The sequence below is a fragment of the Chlorocebus sabaeus genome, chromosome 3 (genome assembly GCF_047675955.1).
Source record: "Chlorocebus sabaeus isolate Y175 chromosome 3, mChlSab1.0.hap1, whole genome shotgun sequence".
In the NCBI taxonomy this organism is placed as follows: Eukaryota; Metazoa; Chordata; class Mammalia; order Primates; family Cercopithecidae; genus Chlorocebus; species Chlorocebus sabaeus.
Window position 1 is genome coordinate 10,156,820 of NC_132906.1, and position 12,124 is coordinate 10,168,943.

The following is a 12,124-nucleotide window of genomic DNA, read 5'->3' on the forward strand; positions in this document are numbered from 1 at the left end:
AGTGGGACACGTAGCTCACCTGGGCCAAGGGTGTGGGAACGGGGAATAAGGTGGGTGACGCCTGAGCTGAAGTGAGTAGGATGGAGGAAGAGGACTCCGTTTCTCTGCTAGAGTATGCAAATACAGAGGAGATGAACAGATACGTATGCAGAGCAGGTTAGCAATTCTGAAGTTCAAGGGTCAAAATAAGGAATGAGCAACAATGATGTAATAGGTGAGCCCAGCTCAGAGAGGCACATACTACAGATGTGTTTCCAGCTTGTCTCTGAGTACTAAAAGATTGTTAAGTGTTCCAGGGACCTTTTTGCAGTAGCAGTGGCTCCCCAGGAATTCATCTTGACAAAATAAAACCAATATGGCCACACCTTCATGTTCTTAAATAGGTTCTTACAAATCACATCATGAAAACGGCTATCGACTTGTAATTTTTTTCTCATTAGTCAGTTCTTCCTCAGACAGAATAATCTGGATGAGCCTAATTCCTCTGGCTAGGACTTTTAAAATCATGTTGGCATTTGGGCTGGTTCCTGTAGCTGGTTAGCACAACCCTCTAATAATATCAAGATGGTGCTTTGTGTGCCTGACTGCTTCTAGAAGAGGGTGACCCACTGCCCCCTAACTCGGACCACTCACTGTACCACTGACTCAAACCACTCACTGTACCACTGACTCAAACCCAATTCAATGGCTACCTAAAGCAGGACCAGGGATGAGATTTGACCGACTGCAGACCCAGAACCACCACAGCTAGAAAAGCAGTATAACCATGAAAAAGAAATTTCTGCCAAAACATTTGTGGGCTAAGATTACACACAAGTACGTTTGAGACTAGAGGAGTCGAAACATAAATAAACTGTGGAAAGGAGCATGCTAACGCAGAATGGGACTCCTAGAAATGTGAATTTATTCTCTTTGCCACCCAGGGGAGCCAGAGACTCATGAAAATCTTACACAAGCTGTCAAAGTTAGAGCCAGGGCAGGGAAAAACAGTATATTAGTTTGGATTTTTGCAGTTGCAGGCAACAACAACAAAAAAAATCAGCCAACCAACAAAACAAAACAAAAATAGGAATTTACTGATCCACATAATTTGGAAGTTTTAGGGGGTATCTAGTTTAGGCTCAGCCATATCCAGCAGCTCAAGTGACAGCCTCAGGACTTTCTCTCTGCCCATCTCTCAGCTAAACTCTGCTCTGCTCTGCTTCCCTTCTCAGATGGGCCTTCCTTATACAGGGGCAGAGGCAGACCTTGCAGCTCCAGGGTAACATAGTTCTTACTGTAAGAAAGTCACAGAGATACAACCAGTAATTAGACTGGTAGTAGAGGCAGGTATTATGACCCAAACCCTTGCTTGATCAAACGGGGAGGAAACGTGAAGGGGAAGGAGAATTGGCCTCAGCAGACTGGGAGCCGCAGAGGCGGTAGGTGGGGACACAGGCAACGTGAGAACAGAACACAGCGCTTTCAATAATTTCTTCCCTTTCTTCAGCAGAGCCTAAGCCACCAAATCTCTGACAAGTCAGTCCTGGTGAATGGGGCACAATTTTTGTTCTATTAGAAGTGCAAGTTGGCCGGGCCCGATGGCTCACACCTGTAATCCCAGCACTTTGGGAGGCCGAGGGGGCGGATCACGAGGTCAGGAGATCGAGACCATCCTGGCTAACACGGTGAAACCCCATCTCTACTATAAATACCCCAAAAAAAAAAAAAAAAAAAAAATTAGCCGGACGTGGTGGCGGACGCCTGTGGTCCCAGCTGCTCTGGAGGCTGAGGCAGGAGAATGGCGTGAGCCCGGGAGGCGGAGCTTGCAGTGAGCCGAGATCGCGCCACTGCATTCACTCCAGCCTGGGCGACAGAGCGAGACTCCGTCTCAAAAAAAGAAAAAAAAAATTTGTGGGGATGGGAGGGGGTGAGGCTTCAGGATTCTGGGTGGGACAGTCCTCATGTCTGATCTCATACAGAGCAGATCACTAACCTGCCTCTGGTGAAGTGGCCCTGGAGGGGTCTGAAAGCTGCCTTAGGTGATGAATCCAGCCCTAAGAGACTCTCCTATCCTCTGGGGCCTTCGGCCTTCAGTTGCTCAATCTCCCTGGTAATTGAGACCAAGCTGCTAAATGTTGTCAAAGGGCTGCGCTGAGACCAGTAGAGGGTGAGCAGGCCACAGAGATGAATCTGGAGGCCAGTTGGGGCAGAGAAGATGACTGACTGGATGAAATGAGGATTAACTGCATTTAGAGTGTGTTTGACCATAAACTGTGAACTAGAGGTCTCTGGAAAGGGTTTGTAATAAGAAAAGTTGGCATTACAGTTTCTCCTTGAATTGAGGACAGTGTTCAGGAGTACACTAGGCAGTGGAAAATGAGATAACATCCGGAGCTGATGTGACCTGGAGGCAGATGAAAGCTGAAGCCAGAGGAACCGAGGCCTCCCTGTTGGAAATGTAATCCATTTGTGAGTTGACTCTAGTTACTCTAGGAGCATGGCCCAAGCCCAACAGTAATTGGTTTTATGCCACTTGCATTTCTAAGCATTCTTTTTATTTTACCTAAAACTTTTAAAAGACGGTATTTTGTTTTAGTTGTGCTGCAAAGAGAAAAGTTGGGGGCAGGTTTTTTGTGAGCTGTGTTGGGATTGATGGTATTTAGAAGGTGCCAAACGTCCCCAGGTCCTGTCCTGCCACAGCCACCCCCTCGAGTTTCTATAGAAAACCAGGTCAGGCAGAAAAAAATCTCTACTTCTGGGAGGCTTTTGCCTCAAACTCCAGTGTAGAAATCTGGTGTGGTGGCAGAGGGCTAGCAGTAGACCAGAGGGGCCTCCTGGCCTTTCCCGCCGCTGGATCCACACACATTTACCATGCTCTGATATTCATTTCTTCAACAGGCATTCACCGAGTGTCCACTAAGTGCCAGGCACTGTTCTAAGCACTGAATATTTGGCAGTAAATAGCAGACAAAATCTCTGCCTTTTTGAAGCTTTCTGATAAGAGTATTTGAAGCTTTCTGATAAGAGTATTTGTCTGATAAGGGTATTTGTCCCCTCCAAAACTCATGTTGAAATTTAGGCCAGGCGCGGTGGCTCACGCCTGTAAGCACTTTGAGAGGCCGAGGCAGGAGGATCACGAGGTCAGGAGATCGAGACCATCCTGGCTAACACGGTGAAACCCCGTCTCTACTAAAAATACAAAAAATTAGCCGGGCGTGGTGGTGGGCGCCTGTAGTCCCAGCTATTCAGGAGGCTGAGGCAGGAGAATGGTGTGAACCCGGGAGGCGGAGCTTGCAGTGAGCCGAGATCGCGCCACGATCCCAGTGTTGGAGGTAGGGACTGGTGGGAGGTGTTTGGGTCATGGGGTAATCCTTCATGAATGGCTTGGTAATGAGTGAAGTCTCCCGAGAGAACTGATAGTTAAAAAGCATGTGGCACCCCTCCCCTCTCTTGCTTCTTTCCTCTCAACATATGATGCTGACTCCCCTTCCCCTTCTGCCATGACTGGAAGCCTCCTGAGGCCCTTACCAGAAACAGATGCTTAGTGCCATGCTTCTTGTACAGCCTGCAGGTCCATAAGCCTAATAAACCTCTTTTCTTTATAAATTACCCAGCCTCAGGTATTCCTCTGTAACAACACAAATTGACTAAGACACGAATGTTCTGACAGAGGGAGATGAACAAAACAAAACAAAACAAAAAAATCGCTGTGGTAAGCACCAGTAAGGACTAAAGCAGAGTGGCCGGGCGCGGTGGCTCACGCCTGTAATCCCAGCACTTGGGGAAGCCGAGGCGGGTGAATCACGAGGTCAGGAGATTGAGACCATCCTGGCTAACACGGTGAAACCCCGTCTCTACTAAAAATACAAAAAATTAGCCAGGTGTAGTGGCGGGTGCCTGTAGTCCCAGTTACCTGGGAGGCTGAGGCAGGAGAATGGCCTGAACCCAGGAGGCGGAGCTTGCAGTAAGCCGAGATCGCACCACTGCACTCCAGCCTGAGTGACAGAGCGAGAATTCGTCTCAAAAAATAAAAATTAAAAAATTAAAAAAATAAAACACAAAAAACAAACTAAAGCAGAGTAAGGGGGCAGGTGGTACAGGGAATGGTATGTGTGTGCATGTGTGCGTGCATATGTGTGTGTGTGTGCACTCCTACTTTAAAGGAGGTAGTAACCAATGAGCAGAAGCCTGAAAAGAGTGAAGGAGTGACGTGCGGATAACCTGGGGAGAGGGATTCTAAGCAGAAGGGAAACATGCAGAAGGCCTCGGGTCGAAGCGTGGTTGGCATGTTCTTTGAGTAGCGAGGAGGCCTGTATGCCCTGAATGGAGAGGCAAAGGCAGGTGTGATAGGAGAGGGGGTCACAGAGGGCAGCTGGGGTCATCTAAAACCACCTAAGTCCCTGTAAGACAGAGCAAATCTTTTATTTGCCTCTGAGGGAAATGCAAAGCCATTGGAAAGTTTTGAGTAGAGGAATGATGTGATATTCATGATTCTCCAAGGCTCACTCTGGGTACTGCATGAAGTCCAGAGCAGTGCTGCCCAACAGAAATATAATGTAAGCCACAAATGCAAGTTGTGTGTGTCATTTTAAAAGTTCCTAGTAGCCACGTGAAAAAGTAAAAAGAAATGGATGAAAATAATTTTAATATATTTGACTTAACCTAATATATCTAAATTATTAACAGTTCAACATATAATCAATATAAAATTATTGAGAGAGAGAGATATATATATTTTTTTGTTGTTGTTGTTGTTGTTTTTGAGACGAGAGTATCGCTCTGTCTCCCAGGCTGCAGTGCAGTGGCGCCATCTCAGCTCACTGCAACCTCTGCCTCCTGGGTTCAAGCAATTCTCCTGTTTCAGCCTTCCAAGTAGCTGTGATTACAGGTGCCCACCACCATCCATCCCTGGCTAATTTTGTTTGTGTTTTTGGTGGAGATAGGGTTTCACCATGTTGGCCAGGCTGGTCTCAAACTCCTGACCTCAGGTGATCCACCTGCCTCGACCAAAGTACTGGGATTACAGGAGTGAGCCACCGCACCCAGCCTATATTTTGTGTTAACATACAGAATCTTTGGAATCTGGTGTGCACGTTACTCTTACTGCACATCTCAATCCAGAATCATCACATTTCAAGGGCTTAATTCCCCAACTCTGCTTGTTACCAAATGGTACTATAGTACAGGTTCAGACTATGGGGGGCCGGGTGAACACGGGGTCCCCAGAAAAGATGCTCTTCACTGGTCCAGATGACAGACAATGACGAGGCTAAGGGCAAAAGAACTCCAAGGGTGAGCAATTCATTAAAAAACAGCTTCTCCTAAGGTGTAAGGTACAACTTGCTGACTCTCACCCCTGCTCCCTGCAGGGAGATGAAAGAGCCCGACTGGGAACAGCTCTGGGCATACCTGTGATGTCCTTTGGTCACTAGAAGGTGAATAGAAACGTGCTGTGTTACCTCTTGGTGAAAGTCTTTAAGGCAGTGTGCAATTATGTTCTCTTTACCTGCCTTGGGTCCACCATGTTTTCGATGGTGCAGGCAGAGGCCTGTGTCTCTGAGAAGCCAAGGTCCTGACTGCCTGAGATGAACATGTCCTGTGAGCAAAAAGTAAGCCTCTTTTCCAAAGATTTATTTGACAATGAAGCATAACCTAACTCAAAACACTTGCATGGTTGCATTTCTTCATTTTCAGGTCTCTTCTGTGTCTCACTTTCTGAAGTTGTTGGGGTCAACGTAGAAGATAAGAATGCAACAGCACTCATTAGATTGTAATGCTATTTATCCATATGCAGTGGCGTGCTTGTGGTGACCTTTTCTATGAAAGGATGAACACCCCCTTGCTGTTGAATTCACATGTGGCCATGCAACTTACTATGGCCAATGAAATGGAGCAAAAATGATATGTAATTTGCTGTGTTTTCCCCCTCCCCCATAGCAACTTTTAAAGTCTCAGGAAGAGGCTGCTATGTCATCCTGGGTCCTAAGAGTCAAGGTGACATGAGCAGAACTACACCTGGCCCTTGATGGTGATGTAGGGTAAGAGAGAAACACATCCTTATTATGTAAGCCTCTGAGAGGATGGGCGTCATTTGTCACTACAACCTGGTATGTAACACAACATCAAACCCACAAAATTAAGGAAACCCAAGTAAATGACAGAACTGAATTTCCATGTGATGAGCATTCTCACAGAAGTGAGGCCTGCTGGTCTGATTGGTTAGGTTTAAGACCTTCCTGGGCCTGTGCTCTGCTACTTGTCCTAAAGATCAGGACTAACAGGTGATATGTCCTGTTTGACTTCCGGCCTCCACAGGGCCTTGCTCCGAGGCAGTGCATCATTCCTGTTTACTTGACTACCTGGATAGGTGGACTCTCTTTGCATGCAGACCCAGCCATGTAAGATTTAGAAGGGAAGGAATAAAGAGCAAGATACTTCACTCAAGCCTCCTGACCTCCACCATATTGATTCAGCTTAACTATTCATCTGGCAATAGGGCCTACCTAGTTATTGATCAAGCAGTATTTGGCTACTGTTCCTTGGTTGTGTGACACTTAGGAATAAACCCCCCCGAGGGAAGATTGAATGAGTCGTCTGATTACCCCAAACCCTAGTGCAAACCTGGACTCCTGTAACTAGACACAGTCTACAGCCAATGTCCTTATCAGTCTCCCAAACGAAAGCAGCATTCCAAACAGACAGCGTGTGTATTCGCCCATGTTATTGTTACAGAGTAGCCCTTAGCAGAAATTTAATGTTGTCTTGAGGGACAAGTGAACAGGGAATAAAATAAAGAATAAGTACTCAGTTAAGACGCTTTAGAGACCTATTTCAAATTACTCTTTTTTCAAATTAAAAAAATAAAAGAGGTTATGCTTTGGGGATTAATTTTAGGAACGCTGAGTAATGAAGCTATAGAGCACAGGGCAGAGCCAAGACACATCCACCCAGCTTCGTCCCCACCAAGCAGTCACATGGTGAGCAAGCGAATACGGCTGTCCTCATTGGACTCACACGCCTAATTATTAACACATTAATACATTGTTGCCTACGTAGCTCTGCTATCAGCAATACAACTTAAACAACTGGGCAGAAAGCTGTGGAGGACCATAATATAAGAGTGTTTTTAAATGATTCTATTTTCTCCAAGTACTTCACAGTCCGATAATTCTCATAAGAAAAAGCACTGAGGCTTGAAAGTCCAGACTGAATAGAATTTTCAGAAATGGGAATTGTGACTGTATAAAGTATATTCCTATTGGGTTTTTTTTTTTTTTTTTTTTCTCCTCTCTCTCTCTCTCTCTCTAAGACCTGCATGAATAACTGGGTTTTTGGCTTGTTTGGGGGAATACTTTCACATTTGCAAATTAATGACCCAGTCCTAGCTGAGATGGTAATATCCAAATACTTCATTTAATAAACAAACCCATGTCTGGATTTTTAAAATAGCCGTAGACTATGGATTGCATTGTCATTCATTTGTGCTCTAAGGCATCAATCCGTGACTGACTGAAGAGGCAACCAAACTGAACACACGTGTCAGGACTGTTTAAATGAAGGAAAGGAATTCACTTGACTTTTAAACCGCAGTTATTCAGATAAGCCAGTCAAAACACCAACTTCTGCAATCTGTCACTACTAAGAAAATGATGAGAACTCAAAACTATCTATTTTAAAAAACTATTTCTAAGGGCCAGGCAAGGCGGTTCACATCTGTAATCCCAGCATTTTGGGAGGCTGAGGTGAGTGGATCATCTGAGCTCAGAGGTTTGAGACCAGCCTGGCCAACATAGTGAAACCCCGTTCTACTAAAAATACAAAAATTAGCTGGGCATGATGTTGCACATCTGTACTCCCAGCTACTCGGGAGGCTGAGGCTGGAGAATCACTTGAACCTGGGAGGCGGAGGTTACCGTGAGCCGAGATTGCCTAGGCAACAGAGGGAGGCTCCACCTCAAAAACAAACAAGCAAACAAACAAACGAAAAACTATTTCTAATGTTATATAAGTTAATTTAGCAGGTATTTCAGCACTGTAAGTACCTGACTTTCTTTGTGTCAGGTACTGTGCAGGTGCAATGACAAACTGGACAAGGTATCACAACAGAATTATAATAAAATGTGATTGATGCTATGAATGTGGTAGAAATATGGATGAAGTGTGTGCACCCTGGGCTGGGGGTGGTGGTGGAGACAACACAATCTATTGAGATATGGGAAGAAAAAACTATGAAAACTTGCCTTAACATTTTTTATCTCGTCCTTTAATTTGTTCTAAGTTTGTGTGTTTTAATATACATGATTGGTACTATGTGTGGCAGCAGCACACACACAATTTATAACTAGATATAGGCAGATATGGTGCACAGCTACCTGTGTAGGGAGCTCTGATAAAAGTGAACAGAAACAGGGACACAGTCATTTGATCCAAGGTGTGGAGGACTCAGGATGACATTCCTGAATAAGCGATATTCCACCTGAATCTTACAGGGGACCTTGTGATTCTCCAGGCAGAACAATTGCCAGGGGTGGGTATACTAGTTATAAGAAAAACATTGCGGCCAGGCACGGCGGCTCACGCCTGTAATCTCAGCACTTTGGGAGACCGTGGAGGGCAGATCACAAGGTCAGGAGTTTGAAGCCAACCTGGCCAACACAGTGAAAACCTGTCTCTACTGAAAAAATACAAAAATTAACTGGGCATGGTGGCGTGCGCCTGTAATCCCAGCTACTCAGGAGGCAGGCCGAGGCAGGAGAATTGCTTGAACCTGGGAGGCGGAGGTTGCAGTGAGCCGAGATGGTGCCACTGCACTCCAGCCTAGGCCACAGAGTAAGACTCCGTCTCAAAAAAAAAAAAAAAACAAAAAAACAAAAAGAAGGAAACCACTGCAGTGTTTTCTTATATGGTTGAAAGAACAAAAGACTTTCACAAAATGTGGTGTGGCCCAGAAGAGTCCTCATGCCCCTTGGGGCAAGTGAGGGAAGAGAGAGGCAGAACCGATGGTAGAAAGGTTGAGCCCAGAGTGTGAAGAGCTTAGGGTGCTAAGTTCAAGACTCAGGTTTACCCTATCAAGTGAAGGAGAAGAGTAGGGGGAAAGAGAAGGACATGGTGGTTTTCTGGATAATCAGATCTTTCCACGGCCCCATTGGACAAATCTGTGGGATTTCTTCTTAGTTATGATGCTAAGAGTGGGCCTGCCTCTGTTGGAGGAAGAAGGAAGAAGAATCAAAAAACTCCTTAGCATACAAAATGTAGCCCTGAGAATGAGAAGCCCTCATATTTTTAACAATTGGTCCATAATGAGTCCTCCTGCGGTCTATAACCAAATCCATATTGTTGGTTAGCACAGTGTTGATCTCAGACATAGGGTCAGATAAGCGTTATCTTTGGATTCACTCTCTTTTCTACTCCTAGTGATATTTTATACTGATTACTAGACCCCTGCCTAAAATCACAAATATCCAAATCATGCAACCAAATGCCTTCTTGGACAACCTGCAGTACTTGACATTGTTGACAGTCTTTCCATACTATTTGTGGGTCTTGGTTGCAAGCAACAGAAATAACTGTGGCTGACTTAGGGAGAAAAGGAAGAGAAGAATATTAGGTGGCTCAAGTAATGTAGGGGAACGGGGTGGACATGGTGGACGGGCAGGGAATCAGTCAAGGAGGCTAGGAAGCCAAGAGTAAGTCCCAAAATCATGCCGAAGATGGATCCAGGGAATCTGCTGCCAGCTCTGGATGCTGCTGCCTACACTGTGGGAAGCACCAACGCTACCTGCAGCTGTCACTGCTGCCACCATTCACTGTCATATATCCTGCAGCATCCCTCAATTCTTACGCAGAGCCTGTGGCACAGGTGCTGATGGGCAGAGTCCAGGTTGTACCCCTGCACCCTAGCTGCAAGGGAGGCTGGGAAAGTAATCAGGCTTTACCTAATAGATGAGAAATTCCCCAAACATAGCAAAGGGGCTCAGATGCTGGAGAGTCAAAAAGAAAGCTAAATGTTCACTTTCTGTCCCTTTCTGAAGCACGTCTGTGTTGTTTCCATCACACAGGCTAGTGTGGTTCCCTCCTACCTCTCTGCTTTGCTACTAGCTTCTCTTCCTCATGACAATGGCCCTTGTGATACCATAGAAAGATGTTTGGTCTTTGTCCCTGGTTCCTAGCACAGAACTGCTAAAACCCTTGAAACTTCAAGTGATAGAGGTGACAAGAGCTTCTTTTGTTCTAATGGTCTCAGTGGGCTCCTAGATAGCCTCAGGATGAGGGCTGGTTGCCAAAAAGACCACACCTTGATTAGAAGCTTGGAAGTTCCAGCCCCACCCCCAACAAACCTCTCGGGGGACAGGAGGGGCTGCTAAAGATTGAGTTAATCAGCAATGGCCAATTATCTAGTCAATCATGCCTATGTGGTGAAACCTCCATTAAAACTCCTAAACAGGCCGGGCAGGTGTCTCACACCTGTAATCCCAGCACTTTGGGAGGCCAAGGCAGGCGGATGGTCTGAGGTCAGGAGTTCAAGACCAGCCTGGCTAATATGGCAAAACCCGGTCTCTACTAAAAAGACAAAAAATTAGCTGGGCATGGTGGTACACGCCTAGTTCCAGCTACCCATCTGGGAGGCTGAAGCAGAAGAATCGCTTGAACCCGGTAGGCGGAGGTTGCAGTGAGCTGAGATCATGCCATTGCACTCCAGCCTGGGCTACAACAGTGAAACTCCATCTCAAAAACAAAAATAAAAACAAAAAACCCTAAATAGTTGGATCTGGAGAACTTCTGAGTTGGCAAACACATCTATGTGCTGCAAGGGTGGCACAGCCCAACTCCACAGGGACAGAAGCTCCTATGCTCAGGACTCTTCCGGACCTCAGTCTATGTACCTCTTCAGCTGGCTGTTCATTTTTATGTTTAATAGTGTTCTTCATAATAAACCAGTAAACATAAATAATGTGCCTTCCTGTGCTCCATGAGCCTTTCTAGCAAATTATTGAAACTGAGGTCGTGAGAACAGAAGTAGAAGTACCCCAGACTTGTGAGTAGCATCTGAAGTGGGGTCAGTCTTCTGGGACTGAGCCCTTTAACCTGTGAGATGTGATGCTAATTTCAGGTACATAGTGTCAGAATTGAATTGTTGGACACCCAGTTGGTGTCAGCGTTGTAGTAGTGTTGGAAAAGACAGAGTTTGGTGTCAAGAGGAAAAAAACTGAACAGCTCCAAGCTGATGTCTCCACTTTGGTGTTACTCCAATAGCCCCTCTCTCCCTATCCTGAATAACTCCCGTTTCTCTTCTCATCTTTTTGTGGGCCACTTCACATCTGTATTTTAGTTGATAACTATTCTCTACGCTCCAGTCGTTGTGTCTACCTGAGTACTGAACATTTCTTTGCAGATGGTTCACCCTCACCTCAAATGCAATTTGTCCAAAATGGAAAACCAGATCTTTTCAATTAACAAGCTCTTCTCTCTAACTTCTCTAATCATGGTACTTAGCCATTCAGATTCTAAACTTCAGAATCATTTTTAGTTCAGTCTGGTTAATCCTAAGACTTTTTGATATATCCTTCATGATAGCTCTTTCATCCACTTTACTAATTCTGTAGCCACCACTCTAGTTCATTTCCTTATTATGTCTAGACTATTGCAAATGTCTTCAAGCAAGTCTCACTGTCATCTGTCTAGACTCTCCCCAGTACATCCTGGACTTTGCCCTTAGTCTTCTTAGTGGGCTACTTAGATCTGAGTGTCAGTCTCTCAACACACAATGGTTCCCACTTACTATAGAAAAAAGTACAGCTTCGTAAACTTGCCATTTCAGCCGTCAAGAGTCTTGCCACAACTTCCTTACTTGTTCTAACATTGTATAGTCTAAAATTTACTTCAAACATTTAAACAAACTAAGGGTTGTTATCTAGTGGCATGATAGAAAGACTACATTGATTCCGATCATTCCAAGGTCCCTTAAATTCTACACCTGTAATGTTTCATCTTGCAGTATCTTCTCTTCTATTACCACTGCCCTACTTCAGTATCTCCCTATTGTCAATCAGTCCCCCAAGGTCCTTCAATGAATCATGCAGCTTCCCTGAGCACACGACATCACATGCATCTCAAAATGTGGGGTTTCCTGCTTTCTTCTCTT